Source organism: Pseudophryne corroboree, chromosome 1 (assembly GCF_028390025.1).
Source record: "Pseudophryne corroboree isolate aPseCor3 chromosome 1, aPseCor3.hap2, whole genome shotgun sequence".
NCBI classification, from domain to species: Eukaryota; Metazoa; Chordata; class Amphibia; order Anura; family Myobatrachidae; genus Pseudophryne; species Pseudophryne corroboree.
In genome coordinates this window covers 940,780,547-940,795,326 of record NC_086444.1, presented here as the reverse complement: position 1 = coordinate 940,795,326, position 14,780 = coordinate 940,780,547, and the positions used below count along the sequence as shown (strand labels likewise).

The 14,780-nt window shown below is 45.0% G+C and overlaps 1 protein-coding gene across 2 annotated transcripts in view; it reads right to left on the bottom strand.

The window, feature by feature from the left end:
* Positions 1–8,497, bottom strand: part of ELMOD2 (ELMO domain containing 2) — a 142,636-nt gene extending 134,139 nt beyond the window's left edge. Inside the window, exon 1 of one of the 2 annotated variants that reach the window (XM_063920379.1) lies at positions 8,329–8,497. The gene's annotated coding sequence lies outside the window, so the exon portion shown is untranslated. Of the gene's footprint in view, positions 1–7,283; positions 7,370–8,328 lie in introns of those variants that run through there. The other variant, XM_063920380.1, reaches the window with a different exon arrangement.
* Positions 8,498–14,780: the final 6,283 nt, after the last annotated feature.

The following is a 14,780-nucleotide window of genomic DNA, read 5'->3' as shown; positions in this document are numbered from 1 at the left end:
AAGCCTGGTGAGGCGGCCAGATCGAAATGTGAAGGTACATATCCAGGGATACTAGGAATTCCCCCTCCTCCAGACCTGAGATCACAGCTCTCAGAGACTCCATCTTGAATTTGAATTCCCTCAAGTATGCGTTCAATGACTTTAGGTTTAATATCGGCCTTACCGAACTGTGCGGTTTCGGTACCACCAACAGGTTTGAGTAGTAACCCTTGTGTTTTAGGTGAGGTGGAACCAGAACAATAACATTCGTTTGAACCAATTTTTGAATGGCTTCCTGTAGGATAGCACTTTCTGTCAGTGAAGCAGGTAAGCCTGATTTGAAGAATATGTGAGGTGGGAGTTCTTGAAGCTTCAGTCTGTACCCCTGGGCAACAATATCTCTTACCCAGGGGTCGGGGCATGACGACGCCCAGAAGTGACTGAAATTTTTTAGTCTCGCTCCCACCTGCCCGATCTTCAGGCTGGGAGGTCCACCGTCATGCTGGAGATTTTGAGGAAGCAGAACCTGGTTTCTGTTCCTGAGAACCTGTTGGTGCAGGTTTTCTGTACTTTCCTCGACCACCCCTGAAGAAAGTGGGAGGTGGTTTGGACTTCTTAACTTTTGCGGTCCGAAAGGACTGCAGTGTAGACGTAGGATAAGATTTCCTAGTCGATGGTGTTGCTGAGGGAAGATAGGTTGACTTACCCGCAGTTGCCGTGGAGATGCACGCATCCAATACGTCCCCAAACAGAGCCTGACCTGTGAAGGGCAGGTTCTCCGCAGTTTTCTTGGATTCTGCATCCGCAGTCCATTGGCGTAGCCAGAGTCCTCTGCGCGCCGAGACCGCCATGGAAATAGCTCTTGCGTTTAGTATGCCAAGGTCATTCATGGCCTCCACCATGAAACCTGCAGAATCCTGTATGTGACGTCAAAACAATTCAATGTCACTCCTATCCATAGTATCAAAGTCTTCTAGTAATGTGCCTGACCACTGTACTATGGCCTTAGAAATCCACGCACAAGCAATAGTGGGCCTTAAAGCCACGCCAGTAGCCGTGTATAGTGATTTGAGCGTAGTCTCAATCTTGCGCTCAGCCGGCTCTTTTAAAGCGGTTGAACGAGGGACAGGTAAAACCACCTTTTTAGACAACCTAGATACGGAAGCGTCTACTATAGGTGAGTTTTCCCACTGTTTTCTATCCTCTTCAGGGAAAGGGAAAGCAATAAGAATTCTTTTACGGATCTGGAATTTCTTCTCTGGGTTTTCCCAGGATTTTTAAAATAAAGAGTTTAACTCTTTTGAAGCAAAGAAGGTAAGCGAGGATTTCTTATTTTTGGTAAATAAGATTCCTCCTCCTGCTCAGGTACCTTCCCAGAAATACAGTGGGGCAAAAAAGTATTTGGACAGCCACTGATTGTGCAAGTTGACCCACTTAAAAAGATGAGAGAGGTCTGTAATTTCCATCAACTGCAAAGAAAAAACAGGAAATAACATTGTATGATTTTTAAACAATTTACTTGTATATTCTTGTGGAAAATAAATATTTGGACACCTACCAAGCAGCAAGATTTCTGTCTCTCACAGACCTGTTACTTCTTCTTTAAGAAGCTCTTCTATCCTCCACTCATTACCTGTATTAATGGCACCTGTTTGAACTGGTTATCTGTATAAAAGACACCTGTCCACACCCTCAAACAGTCAGACTGCTACCTCTCCACCATGGCCAAGACCAGAGAGCTGTCTAAGGACGCCAGGGACAAAATTGTAGAGCTGCACAAGGCTGGGATGAGCCTCTCGACAATGGCAAGCAGCTTGGTGAGAAGAAATCAACTGTTGGCGCAATTATTAAAAAAATTAAGAAATACAAGATCGCTGACAATCTCCCTTGACCCTGGGCTCCATGCAAGATCTCACCTCGTGGGGTATCAATGATCTTGAGAACGGTGAGGAATCAGCCCAGAACTACATGGGGGGGGGGGGGGGGGGGGCTGGTCAATGACCTCAAGAGAGCTGGGACCACAGTCAAAGGTTACCATTAGTAACACACTACGTCGTCATGGATTGAAATCCTGCAGCGCCCGAAAGGTCCCCCTGCATAAGCCAGCACATGTCCAGGCCCATCTAAAGTTTGCAAGAGTTGGATATCTGCACACTCAATGTATCTAATATTCTAATACTGCGAGTGTAGGGTAATCATCACCCTACTACCCCATACATAGTCCCCTTTCTTCTATCTCAGGCAATGCTGATTATGTTCAGGGGGTGCTGTCAACCACAGTATATGCACATCGAAATTGGGAGGAGAAGAGAGAAAGAAACTGTATAGTTGACGCACTAAAGAAAAATTAGTTATTCATAAAATGTAACCTTTATTAAGTATACATTAAAATATATTTTATCGACCCGGACTACAGTGAAACATAAGCGTTAAAATCAGACAAACATGTATGTGACTCCTAATAGATTGAAAATGTGAATAAAGATTTTAAAAAGCGTATCCGAGTGTGTTTCTTATGTTTAGCACTTATAGGGTTACTATATCTATCCCAGTGCTATCAAAGAGCAATCACTTCTAATGTTCACAACTGATTATATATCAGCTATCACAGCTGGTACAATAATTCACTATTATCACTGTAATTCCCTAAAATGTATAATCCTAAATAGGATCACCTGGGAATTAAACTTCTGTATGGCACAAATATCTTGCACCCACTATCCACATTGGTGCACACTTCGTAGTGGAGAATTTAATCATGCATGTGGGGACATTTTTTTTATCCAGGGAGCATGTACATTCCAGTACTAGTGTGGGACTTTAAAGGATATAGCAATCCTAGTTTTATTATCTATCAGCCCACATACATGGGACCTTTTATTGGCCCTATTTTAACAGACTGAAAGTATAGAGAATATAATTTCCCTTAGGAGTGTAGCAGCCCCACTTATAGTATGGTGTTCGTCTGTATGAATCAAAATCACATCCTGATAGAATGTACATCTCACTATATCAGAACAGATTGGTCTTACTGTCTGATGTTAAATCCTGAATAATTTAACATTAGACAGAGAGCATGTACATTACAGTACTGGTGTGGGACTTGATTTTATTATCTATCAGCCCACATATCTCGGACCTTTTTTCCTGGTCCTATTTTAACAGACTGCGAGTATAGAGAATATAATTTCCCTTAGGGGTATAGCAACCCCACTTGTGGTACAGTATTCGTCTGTATAGATCAAACTCACGTTCTGCTAGAATGTACACTTCAATATATCAAACAAATTGGTTTTACTGTGCAATGTTGAATTCATTAGAAAATATAAAGAATTTTAGAGATATAGCAATCCCATTACAAATATGGAATAACCCCCATGCATTAGTGTTAGAAGTAATTCAAATATCTTCTATGGTAATACGTATATAAAAATAACTTCACAGTGATATCTTAAATCCAATGGGCTATAGTGTCTGTGTCTCCCACCCACTAGTGTCTTTTCTTACATCAGGAGAGAATTATATATAATTCCCATACTATAAGTATTGCTGTGTGTCCTGATCCACATAAATATATTTGCAGTCTTTATATCTGAATATATACTTTCAAATAAGGCTGTCTCTGCATCCTATTGAACCATATAGCTGCTAATTGGCTCTTTACTATTGCCACTTAATGCTATAGTATGCTTTATTTGATATTATACCTGTCAGGGCTATTTGGACTGTGAAGGAAATCACACTGTGTCAATATTATATTAGACACTGTGAGCTGAGCAGCCTTGTCAAAGTTTACAAAAGTAGCTATTCCAATACCCTGCTAAATCCTGAAGCTGTCTTATGACTCATAGATGTTGATACTTTGTTACAGTGTAACGGAACTCACGCTGCTCCTATCTGAGCCACTTATTTTACTATGAGAATCACAGTCTATCAATAGACATGATGGAATGGAGACAGCATTATTAGTGGCTATGGCAGCTAATACAATGTATCAAATTATGTGGACACAGATTACACGGCCCTATTGGTATCTGTGTCAGTTGATAGAATGTATCAGTCTTGTGTGGGCACAATAACATACACAGTGCTGTTAATATCTTGTACAGGATCTAATTTTCAGATTGAACTCTGGCTATTGTATATAAGCCCAGACAGCAAAAAATATATATGTATGTATGTATAAATCAATTATATCATCAGTGGTGATTATTACCAGACACTAATATGAATATCTCATTATTAATTATGTACATTGGATTCACTAAAGCCCAGTGTGATTTCTCTATCAGTAGGAGCTAACAGCTATCGTCACACAATGTTTCAACATTTATATTTCTAAGCATTAAGCATTAAACCATCAGGTATGTATGACTGATATTCTGCAGCTCAAAGTTTTCTCTCCATCACAGGGAACTAACAACAACTGACACTAAACATTGTAAATGCGTTTGTATTATAACATCATTGTACTAAACACACGCGGACACGATGTGCCCTACACGCGTGTTTCACTGCAGTAACGGCAGCTTCGTCAGGGAGCAACCATATGTGGGCTGATAGATAATAAAACTAGGATTGCTATATCCTTTAAAGTCCCACACTAGTACTGGAATGTACATGCTCCCTGGATAAAAAAATTTCCCCACATGCATGATTAAATTCTCCACTATGAAGTGTGCACCAGTGTGGATAGTGGGTGCAAGATATTTGTGCCATACAGAAGTTTAATTCCCAGGTGATCCTATTTAGGATTATACATTTTAGGGAATTACAGTGATAATAGTGAATTATTGTACCAGCTGTGATAGCTGATATATAATCAGTTGTGAACATTAGAAGTGATTGCTCTTTGATAGCACTGGGATAGATATAGTAACCCTATAAGTGCTAAACATAAGAAACCCACGCGGATACGCTTTTTAAAATCTTTATTCACATTTTCAATCTATTAGGAGTCACATATATGTTAGTCTGTCTGATTTTAACTCTTATGTTTCACTGTAGTCCGGGTCGATTAAATATATTTTAATGTATACTTAATAAAGTTAAATTTTATGAATAATTTTTCTTTAGTGCGTCAACTATACAGTTTCCTTCTCTCTTCTCCTCCCAATTTCCATCTAAAGTTTGCCAGTGACCATCTGGATGATCCAGAGGAGGATTGGGAGAATGTAATGTGGTCAGATGAGAGCAAAATCGAACTTTTTGGTATAAACTCTACTCGCCGTGTTTGGAGGGAGAAGAATGATGAATGGCATCCCAAGAAGCATGGGGGTGGAAATATCATGCTTTGGGGCTGATTTTCTGCAAAGGGGACAGGAAGACTGATCCGTATTAAGGAGAGGATGAATGGGGCCATGTAACGTGAGATTTGGGGCAAAAACCTCCTTCCCTCAGTAAGAGCATTGAAGATGGAACATGGCTGGGTCTTCCAGCATGACAATGACCCCCAAACACACCGCCCGGGCAACTAAGGAGTGGCTCCGTAAGAAGCATTTCAAGGTCCTGGAGTGGCCTAGCCAGTCTCCAGACCTCAACCAAATAGAAAATCTGTGGAGGGAGTTGAAAGTCTGTGTTGCCCGGCGACAGCCCCAAAACATGACAGATCTCGAGAAGATCTGCATGGAAGAGTGGGCCAAAATACCTGCTACAGTGTGTGCAAACCTGGTCAAGAACTACAGGAAACGTTTGACCTCTGTAATTGCTAACCGAGGTTATATTACAAAGTATTGAGTTAAACTTTTTGATTGTCCAAATATTTATTTTACGCAAGAATATACAAATAAATTGTTTAAAAATCATACAATGTGATTTCCTAGTTTTTTTTTTTCAGATTATGTCTCTCACAGTTGAAGTGTACCTGTGATGAAAATTACAGACCTCTCACATCTTTTTAAGTGGGTCAACTTGCACAATCGGTGGCTGTCCAAATACTTTTTTGGCCCACTGTATGTAAAACATCCCTAATGGCTTCAATCATTAGCTGCACCCCTCTAGCAAGGAATGAATCTCCCCCCTGCATATCCCCATCACCGTCCCCTGTATCAGAGTCGGTATCAGTGTCAACTTGCATTATCTGGGCAAATGTACGTTTTTTGGGTATGTAGGTGGGGTGTTTGAGGAAGTAGTGGGAGCTGAATACTTCAAACCCTCTACAGCAGTGTTTTTCAACCACTGTGCCGTGGCACACTAGTGTGCCCTGAGCATTCTCCAGGTGTGCCGCCATAGAAGCACAGCCAGGCCCGTGTTTTGCAGCAACTGAGGCCCTGGGACGATCAATACTGGTGGGTTTAGTGGTTGCAGAACCAGTTCTAATTTTGTGCCCAGGCAGTGTTCGGCTCTTCTGGCTTTCTCAGATGAGGCTCAGGTGTTACCTATGGAGAAGCTGCGACATGACATCCTAGGGCACGCAACTGCACTATGCATCACCATTATATTTGAGTGTGCCTTGGCAATATATAGATCTTGTTCAGTGTGCCGCGAGTTGTAAAAAGTTGAAAATCTCTGCTCTACAGATTTTCTCAAAAGCTGCATTTCTTTCTCAGTATGTGACATCCTTGTTGAAATCTGGGATATCACACCCCTTAAAGAATCCACCCATGGGGGGTTCGGATTCTGAAGGCTGGGAAACTACATTACAGTCCTGAGTACATGGGATAGACTCATCGGGAGAAGATACACATTCTGCAGCACAGGAAACAGAGTCCCTAGACATGGTAAAGTGGATATATACACACACACAGGAAAATGTCAGACACAGTTTCCCCCAGAGTACCTCCAGAGAGTCACAGAGTAAAAGGAGCCAGCCACATAGCGCCCTTGTAGGCAGTTATTATGATAAAAGCCTGGCGCTGACTAATTAACCTTAATAGGGTAATCAGTACTATAATCACACCCCCCTCCCCTGTCTATAACACCATGGTACCGCAGAGGTATGCTGGAGTTATGTGGAAGGCAGCGCTCCCTGTCAGCATCTCTGTCTGTATGATCTGCAGGGAGAAAATGGCGCTGGTGAGTGCTGGATTCACTCTGAGAGGAAGCCCCGTCCCTTGCAATGGCGCGCGGCTTCCCGCACTAAGTTGCTTATACTGGCCTGAGGTGTTTGTTGCCAACAGCAGGGATTAGCCCCTGTTAGCCGAGTGACCAGTTTAGGGTGAATTGCGCTGGCCCAGGACGCCCCTCAAGCGCCAACACAGTGTGTCTGCGCCTGCCGGAGCACAGCCTGTCAGAGTTGCGCTCCCACCGTTGTGCCGCCATTCCCACCAGTGACCCGCTAACTGGGCCGCCGGCGCTGTACTTACCACTCTTCTTTCTTCTGGCTCTGTTAGGGGGTGATGGCCGTGCTGCGGGAGTGAGTGGTCACCTTGGGCGGCTTGCAATCAGCACCCTCAGGAGCTCAGTGTCCTGTCAGCGGAGACAGAGAACCATTAATTTCAAGAGTTGGTTCCTCCTCCCCCCCCCCCCCCCCCAAGTCCCACAAAACAGGAGGGGCATAGAGGGAGGAGCCAGCCCACACTGTTAAACTCTTAACGTGCCCATGGCTCCTAGTGGACCCGTCTATACCCCATGGTACTAAACGGAACCCCAGCATCCTCTAGGACATAAGAGAAAACAAAGACATAACGGAATGTAGTTATGTGACCGGCGATCCGATGCTTGCATCCTGACCCCTCAAAATACCGACAGCATGCCGACTAACAGTGCCTATTGATTCCCACTCGTGGGAATAGTCACAGCACAGCTCGCCACCGAGCACGCAAGGGGCTTCTTTGCGCTCGCCCCCCTGCCGGCATTCCAAGCCCTCGGATCCCGATGTTGTTATGGTGACTGGAGGGATCCCAAACGCCACCCATACCCAACTTAACTGTTAATGGACTAAACTCACAAACAAGAACACCATCCCCGGTTCAAGTTTAGACCATGGTACCCCCTGGATTAACATAGCTAAACTGTTCAGAACATTGAAATGTGTAACCTTGTGGGCTCGCTTCGGGCACGGTGGTCTCTCCTCTCGCCACAGGTTACTATTCCCATTAGATGTTCACATGAGGTCCCATGTTTTGAACTTGAGCCACTATCCCCTAATATAAGCATTATTAGAATAAACTACAGCATGCAGCCATTGATACATGCTTGGTATACTGTGCCTTCTGGTTATAGTCCAGCTGACTGTACACCCACACAGGAACATTTGGTATGCAGTTCGTCTCTGGAAGCCACAAGCAAGTGTCTGGAACCAACACGCTGGGGCTGAAGACTCGCATGCCTGCCAGTGTAACGTCCAAATGTGTGCCCGTGAGCACATGTACTGTAAATACTACAGTATGTACATTGCCAACCTCTCACCTTATCTGCGGGGCACAGGTTCCAGCACGCACCGTGTAACTTTCACTACGGCACTAAGGTAATAAATAGAAATATATCTTGCACACACGAGAGCTGTCAGACACGTCACAGGCCCGTAAGGGTCAGCACGTCTGAAACTGTACACGGAGGCATACGTAGAAGCCATATTGTCGGAGTTGGTTGCAGTGCGTTAATGTGTATCACGGTCTCCGATAAAATGGCCACTGCATAAACTTTCCCACACCTCATTGGAGACAGCAGCCTTCTGGTAAAAGGGTGCTCTGGAGCTGTGTGACGTCTGTTATAAGAGTCTCAATGGTATAACTGTGTCTAGGCTACAGTACTGTATCATGGTTGGTTCTATACCGGAGTGGGAGAAGGGACCTTCTGACATCACTGGGGAGGGGGGGGGTTATGCTATATTCTGTATGGATGTGGAGACCGTAATGTGTCATTACTAGCGTCAGCAGCTGGTTGTAGTAGGAAGGAGTGAGGGAATTTGTTCAGTGATATTGTCTTCTTGTTTTTATCTTCCAATATACAGTAATATACCTGATTTTCTATTTTACACCTCACAACCATTCCAAGTTTGGCAGAACAGTCCCTTGATCGCTGTTGTGCGAAAGTGTCCGATTATCGAAACACGGATCATAATGCGCAGGTGTGAGGCCAAACTGCGAAAAAATCCTGCGTCTTTTTTGATCGCCAGACGAATGCAGATTGATTGACAGGAAGCAAACGTTTGTGGTGGTAACTGCCCATTTTCTGGAAATGTCAGGTAAAACGCAGGCATTCCCAGGTGTTTTCAGGGAGGGTATGTGACGTCAGCTCTGGCCCGATCAGCCTGTTTTTTACTCATTGTAGGAGTAGGTCCTGGGCTACGCACAGACTGGAAAACTCATTCGATGTCGAGTGAGTTGCGAATGGATTTGCAGCTGACCAGCGCTTGAAACGCTTTTCACACGGCGTACGCAGACTTGCATGTGCCACATTTTCACTCTGGCTGGGCAGAGACTATCCGATCGCAAACCTCTGCAAATTCGCGGAGGTGTGATCAGGTCTGAATTAGGCCCTTTCCCATCAGTGTCACGTTTAGTTATTTCTTTGCCATCCATATGAAGACACCGTCAAGAATAAATTGTTGTGTTTTCTCATCCAAATTAGTCATATTTAGAAAATAAGAAACTGCTTCCTGGCCTTTTTCACTTCTATGCTGGTGTACAGGGAGCACTTACAACAGCATTAAGATGGCAATTATCATTTAATTCCATTTTGGCCAATTTTCTTAAAATATTACCTGTATCCTTAAGATAAGATCTATTGTTCACTAGCAAATGCTGTAAATATGAATCACTAATCACAGATTATTGGAAGCAAAGCTGTTAATGCCCGATATTATCAGTCTTCCTGGGGAGTTTAGGTCATCTGTGCGGATATAAACGGTGTGTTTGGATTTTCAATATTAATGAAATCAAATTAATCTTTATTGATCACACCATTAAATGAAGCTTTCTGACTCAATTCTTACTGATGCTTCTTTCAGACCGCAAATGCCGGATCCTACCCGGTAAGACAAACGTGTACTTACCGGGTGGGATCCGGCATTTGCGCTCCGCTGCTGGCTTTCCGACCCGGCAATATACCGGGTCGGTTGCCATAGCAGCGGAGGGAGCAGGAGGGGCGGGGGTGGAGGCGGCGCCGGGAGATGAGCTCATCTCCTGCGCCGCCTCTCCCTATGCTGTGAATGGGAACCGTGTCGCATCGACACGGCTCCCATTCACACCGCACCTGACCCGGTAATCAACCCGGGTAAAACCCTTCTTTTTTACCGGGTTGAATTACCGGGTCAGGCGACCCGCTAAAACGACCAAGGACCTTTCACATCGCACACTGACCCGGGTCGACACGGCAATATGCCGTGTCGATACCGGGTTATTTGTGCGATGTGAAAGGGGTATGAGCTTTAGGGGGTCACGTTGCAGTTTCTTACAGTGCATCCAGAAAGTATTCACTGCGCTTCACTTTTTCTACATTTTTATGTTACAGCCTTATTCCAAAATGGAATAAATTAATTTTTTGCCTCAAAATTCTACACACAATACCCCATAATGACAATGTGAAAAAAGTTTTTTTGAGATTTTTGCAAATTTATTAAAAATAAAAAACTAAGAAATCACATGTACATAAGTATTCTCAGCCTTTGCTCAATACTTTGTTGATGACCTTTGGCAGCAATTACAGCCTCAAGTCTTTTTGAATATGAAGCCACACGCTTGGCACACCTAGCTTTGGGCAGTTTCGCCCATTCCTCTTTGCAGCAGCTCTCAAGCTCCATCTGGTTGGATGGAAAGCGTTGGTGCACAGCCATTTTCAGATCTCTCCAGAGATGTTCAATTGGATTCAAGTCTGGGCTCTGGCTGGGCCACTCAAGGACATTCACAGAGTTGTCCTGAAGCCACTCATTTGTTATCTTGGCTGTGTGCTTTGGGGAGTTGTCCTGCTGAAAGATGAACCGTCGCCCCAGTCTGAGGTCAAGAGCACTTTGGAGCAGTTTTTCATCCAGGATGTCTCTGTACGTTGCTGCATTCATCTTTCCTTCTATCCTGACTAGTCTCCCAGTTCCTGCCGCTGAAAAACATCCCCACAGCATGATGCTGCCACCGCCATGCTTTACTGCAGGGATGGTATTGTACTGGTGATGAGCGATGCCTGGTTTCCTCCAAACATGACGCCTGGTATTCACGCCAAAGAGTTCAATCTTTGTCTCATCAGACCAGAGAATTTTGTTTCTCATGGTCTGAGAGTTCTTCAGGTATATTTTGGCAAACTCCAGGAGGGCTGCCATGTGCTTTTTGCTAAGGAGTGGCTAGACGGCCGGCCAGCTCTAGAAAGAGTCCTGGTGATTCCGTACTTCTTCCATTTATGGATGATGGAGGCCACTGTGCTCATTGAGACCTTCAAAGCAGCAGATATTTTTCTGTACCCTTCCCCAGATTTGTGCCTCGAGACAATCCTGTCTCGGACATCTACAGACAATTCTTTTGACTTCATGCTTGGTTTGTTCTCAGACATGCACTGTCAAGTGTGGGACCTTATATAGACAGTTGTGTGCTTTTCCAAATCATGTCCAATCAACTGAATTTACCACAGGTGGACTCCAATTAAGCTGTAGGAACATCTCAAGGATGATCAGTGGATACAGGATGCACCTGAGCTAAATTTGGAGCTTTATGGCAAAGGCTGTGAATACTTATGTACATGTGATTTCCCCGGCAGGGTCCACAGGTTATCCACAGGATAACATTGGGATATGATGACGTGACAGCGGATTTGCACCAAACGGTCAAAGCTTTCGGCCTCCCAGCATGCAACGAGCCTGTCCATGTATCCCCGCCTCCTTGCTCAGGCAAATCAGTTTTTTGTTTTGTGCAGCAGGAGCCGGACCATAGTCAGTGGGCTGCTGGTTTCTAGCAGCCATAAGCTTTTTATTTTATTTTTATAGTCTTACTATTTTCCTGAGCGATCTTTCTAAAAAGCGTCTTATACATACCTTGGAAAGAGTCACTCCAACAACTCCCCTCCGGGTCGCGACGCTTACCCACGTGTACAGTGCTGTTTCGGTGGGCATCTGTGTAGGATGTACTAGCAAATCCAGCAGACGTTACCAGGCTGGCCGGAGCACGAGGAGAAAGTAAGGCATCGGTTCCGCTTAGTAGGGGAACACGGACACAGCCACGCAGTTTCGGGAGGAGACTACCAAACAGTAGCTACCACGGCTGCCACCACTGGTGCACCAGCGCTAGGCCTTAGGGATCATAGGCTCCAGGGGTAGTATGAGGCCGCGATTCCTAGGATTGATGTTAGCAGTGTGGAATCAGATGCTCCCTTGGTCGTCCTTCCCACCGGTTCATGACCAGTTTCCTCTGAGTCTCCCGCCATGAACTGAGTTCCCTCTTCCATCTGAGACGCTGTGTATCTAAGGGGACCCAGTCGTGGCAAAGGCGGCTGTGTGACTGGTGCGTCAGTGTTCACTTGGGTGTCTGTGTTCACTGTAGGTTCACAGAGCGGTTGTGTACACTATTAGCATCTGGATCCACTCAGCATTTGCTAACGTATTGATCGATCCAGGAAGCGGGGTAAAGTCTCCCTGTATCCCACTCTCCTGAGTCGGGTGATACAACACTAATGGGGTAATTCAGAGTTGATCACAGCAGCAAATTTGTTAGCAGTTGGGCAAAACCATGTGCACTGCAGGTGTGGCAGATGTAACATTTGCAGAGAGAGTTAGATTTGGATGGGTTATATTGTTTCTGTGCAGGGCAAATACTGGCTGCTTTATATTTACACTGCAATTTAGATTTCAGTTTAAACAAACCCCACCCAAATCTAATTCTCGCTGCACATGTTGTATCAGCCCCCTGCACTGCACATGGTTTTCCTCAACTGCTAACAAATTTGCTGCTGTGATCAACTCTGAATTACCCCCTTAGTGCTGTATCTTCCTAGACATGCGGGGGGACGCCCAGCACAGGGCTAGTCCGCCCCACATCTCAGTCCGGCCCCCTCCCCCCCCCCCGCACAAGTACAAAAGCATCGCACAGCGGCAATGCTTTTGTACATGAAGAGTAACTCCCTGCGGCTGGCCGGCAGTTACCCGTCGCGGCCCGACGACACGCAGCCGCCCCCCCCCCCCCCCCCGCGCACGGTCCAGCCCCGCCTGCATTGGCCGGACCGCATCCAGAAAACATCCAGATGCCGCTGTGCCACCCCCTCCCGCCCAGCGACCGCCTCTGCCTGTCAGTCAGGCAGAGGTGATCGCTAGGTAGCGTTGGCCTTTGGCCGTCTGGCATGCGCCGGCGCACTATGGCACCGGCGAACTGCGGCTTCGGCGCATGCGCAGTTCTGACCCAATCGCTGCACTGTGAACAACTGCAGCATGCGATCGGGCCGGAATGACCCCCTAAGTCTCTATCTACCTTTTGAGTATGAGTAGTTGTATAAGTGCCTGATGCATATGAGTCTGGTAACTCTTGCTGCTGGTTTCTTTCGCTCTGCGACTGAATTCATTTAAAAAAACTCCTATATAAGGTAATGCAGTAATATGTTCTCCTACATACTTGAAATGTGTTTGTAGTTGATTATGTGCTCATATTGTTTATTATACTAATGTATAACCTGTGACTTATTGCTAGTGTGATTGCTGACTTTACTATAATTCTGTCAGTTTTTTGTGTGTTCTGAGCCTCAATGCTGGTGCAAAGCAGGGTAGGGTCGGATTGTATGTCACTTTAACAAATTTTAAAGTGATTACAGTCACAAATTGTGTAGTAACACTGTACAGGTGTGTGATTAATTTATCATGTCTAAGAGCGACAAATGTCTAAGAGCGACAAGGTTGAGGAAAACACACTTTCCACAGCAGCACCAACATTCTTTCATGTTGTTTTCAAAGCTGGGTTAACCACTCAGGATCTGGTTCATAATGGATTACTTACAAAATGCTTAGCTTTCACCAGAGCCTCTTAAATAAGCGAGGCAGGCACAGGTTCAAGTAGAACTCCATGGGCTACTTTTGCACAGACATTATCCAGTATAGCTGAACGGATAATGCCAGCTCCTATACCAGGGTTAGGTTAACCTTACATGCAACATTCCACCTGGGTTCTATTACATCCAGCACCGGAGTGGCAGCCTCTCAACAAAAGCAGGCTGAAAGACAAAGGTTTACGGGCCTTCCTTGAGAGGGCAAGTGTTAGCATTGACTGTATGGTTCCAAAAGAAAATTGCTAACCTACAGGATGTGTGCACTTTTTTCCAGGGAATGCTGCACATTCAACCTCCTTTTGTTCCTCCTACAGTGCCTTGGGACTCAAGTTTAGTCCTAAAGGCACTTCAAGTTGCCCTATTTGAACCACTTAAATGAGTGGCTCTTAAGTGGTTGACAGCTAAAGTTCTCTTTCTACTGGCTATTACTTCAGCTAGAAGAGTTTCAGATTTAGGGGCATTGTTATGTCACCCTCCGTTTCTGATTTTTTTTTTATCCAGATAGAGTGGTTCTCAGAACCAAATCTGGGTATCTTCCTAAGGTGGTGTCTAAATTCCACCTTAACAAAGAAATTGTAGTCCCGGCCTTCCAGGGGCCAGACCTTTCTGCGGGAGATGTATCGTTGGACGTAGTCCGTACCTTAAGGATCTACATGGATCGTACTAATGCCATCACAAAGACAGACACTATCTTCATCGTCAACTGATTTCACAAGAGAGGATGGCCTGCTGATAAGCAGACACTGGCAAGGTGGCTTCAGAGGACAATTACAGAAGCATACTCTCAAGCCGATATACCTGTTCCGTCTAATGTCTCTGCTCACTCTACTCGTAAGGCAGGTTCGTCATGGGCAGCACAATGTGGTGCTTCAGCAGAATATATATCTAAGGCAGCCACATGGTCTTCC